Source organism: Octodon degus, unplaced genomic scaffold (assembly GCF_000260255.1).
Source record: "Octodon degus isolate 3935 unplaced genomic scaffold, OctDeg1.0 scaffold00335, whole genome shotgun sequence".
In the NCBI taxonomy this organism is placed as follows: Eukaryota; Metazoa; Chordata; class Mammalia; order Rodentia; family Octodontidae; genus Octodon; species Octodon degus.
In genome coordinates this window covers 441,729-444,079 of record NW_004524911.1, presented here as the reverse complement: position 1 = coordinate 444,079, position 2,351 = coordinate 441,729, and the positions used below count along the sequence as shown (strand labels likewise).

At 45.0% G+C, this 2,351-nt stretch overlaps 1 protein-coding gene across 2 annotated transcripts in view; it reads left to right on the top strand.

Moving 5' to 3' along the window:
- The first annotated feature begins 2,172 nt into the window (after positions 1-2,172).
- Positions 2,173-2,351, top strand: part of LOC101573726 (protein FAM156A/FAM156B) — a 57,751-nt gene continuing 57,572 nt past the window's right edge. Inside the window, exon 1 of one of the 2 annotated variants that reach the window (XM_023708190.1) lies at positions 2,173-2,229. The gene's annotated coding sequence lies outside the window, so the exon portion shown is untranslated. Of the gene's footprint in view, positions 2,245-2,351 lie in introns of both variants that reach the window. The other variant, XM_023708189.1, reaches the window with a different exon arrangement.

The window sequence follows — 2,351 nt, the reverse complement described above, 5'->3', positions numbered from 1 at the left end:
ATAAATATATATATATTTCAGTACAAGAGATTGAACTCAGAATCTTGTGCTTGCCAGGCAGACAAGTGCTTATTCTACTAAGCTATCTCCCTGGCCCCTTCTTCTAAAGATATTGACCTTTGATATTTTCATAAGGAGTAGTTGTGGGGATGTTCCCCATGTCTGTTGCCCAGAAATAGCATGTTCAATTGCACTGGGCTTGGGGAAGAAAACCAAAAGCTCATCCTTATGTATTAGTTGATCTGGGCCTCTGGCCTCTGAAAGAAGTAGTAGTAGTCATCTTTCTCATTGCAAAACAAAATATTTGACACCCTCAATTTAAAGGAGAGGTTTAATTTTGCTCATGGGTTCCAAGGATTTGGCCTGTGGCTGGATGGCTCCAAGGCAGAAGGGTCTGGAAGAACAAAGCTGCTCACTTCTTGGTGGTTGGGAAGCAGAGCACAGGAACAATGTCAGGGGAGGTGGCCAAAGACCTTGCTAGAATACTCAAGGTCATGCCTCCATGACCCATCCAGACACAACTGAGACATGCTTTACTCAACTGCTAAGCGGCTCCCAATCAAGTTGACAATAAAGTTTAACCATCAGAGAGGCATAGGGGCTTCCTTTCTAAAACTCACCCATGGTTCACTCAGAGTATCAATGGCCTAGAAGACAATATATGATCTAGCTCTCACTACCTCTCTGACTTCATGCTCTACCTCTCCCTTGATGTGTTAGTCACACTGGTTTTCCTGTTCCTCAGATATGCTAAGTAGAGTTCCACCCTACTACTTTTGAATTGGCTGGAATCAGTATCTCCCAAATACTGATTTCTTATAGGTTTCTGCTGAAATGTGACATTCTCAGAACATCCTTGGCCACTCTTTCTAGAAATGCTCCTCTGATCTCTATTTCATTACTCTGATTTATTTTCATTGCAGCAATTACCACTATCTGACAAATTACATGCTCATATTTTTGTTTTGAGTGATTTCAATAGAATGTAAGTTCTATGAAGGCAGGGATTTTTGTCTCCCTCCATACAGCTATACCCATGCACCCAATACGCATAATGGTTCATGATACATAATTTGGACAGAACACATGAATGAGTGAATGAATAAACAAGTGCAAAATTATAGTAAGAGACACACCTAGAGAAGTCGAGAGTTCTGCTAGGGAACCTAACCAGGTATGACAGGATTTATTTGGGTTACTTAGTATCCTTTTTGCCCCTAGGAGATGGTCCTTATCCTGAGAGAACTTGCAGGTTGTGCTGTTCCTCACCATTCCTGACAGTAAAGGATAAATATCTAGGCCGCACCAGGCCAGCTGTCAAACACTTCATCTTATCTGCCCCTTTGGGGTCGTTTGCTGAGTTCTTAGGCAGGTGGCCTTCACCAGATCTATTCCACATTACCTAGGGAGACACAAGTGAGCACAGTGCACAGCACACAGAAAACATTTGACAACGCTTCCTATTATCACGGCGGGCACGACAAGTAGATAAATTTCAGCTCAGGAAGATTTTTCCTCAAGTTCAAGACAGCAGCGAAAGTGGATGGAATTAGAGTTTTTGTCCTGACTTTGCCTTTCCATTCTTTGGCGGCTACCCTGAAGGGGTCCGCAGGAATCTACACCGACTAGTTATTCTGGGTTTGTACCTCCAAGGGGCACGTGAAACGGAACAGTTTTGTCCTGGGAGCTACCACTGACTGGAACAGAGGTAGGAGAGTCGGCTTTGAGAGAAACTACTTGGAGGGGCATCCATTTGGGATTAATCTTGTGTGACTGCGCTGAAGTCTCCTTAAAGCCACATAGGGTATTAACCATGGTTTCTAACAGAGGCACTAATAGCCCTCGCTGCACTGCTCCTGTTCCCACCACTCCGTTTATCCGGCTCACTTGGGGCTGTTAGCAGTCATCCATTTTCACTTCTCCAACTCCACTTCTGTTTTTCTATCCTGTCAGATTCAGCTGGGTACCTCAAAGGAGCAAGCGATTGGTTCTCGGACGTGAGGGGCCAGGTCCTGGGTGGTGATTGGTCACCGAGAGCTATAAGGAAGCATTTCCGGGGTAAAGAATGGCCTCGACCAATCCCGTAGGCCCTACCTCCTTTTCAAGTACTGGGATGTGAGGGGCCAGGTCCTGGATGGTGATTGGTCACCGAGAGAGCTCCGGGATAAACAATGGCCTCGACTGATCTCCTAGTCCCTACCTCCCTTTTCAAGTACCTGGTTCCGATTGGTAGTTGGAGTTCAGGTAGAGGGTGAAGGGTGTGTAGGTGTGTGTCTGTGTGTTCTTTGGACTCCCCCAAAGGGACTGAAGATGGTATTTTCGCCCTGATTACATTTTTTTTTTTTTTTTTG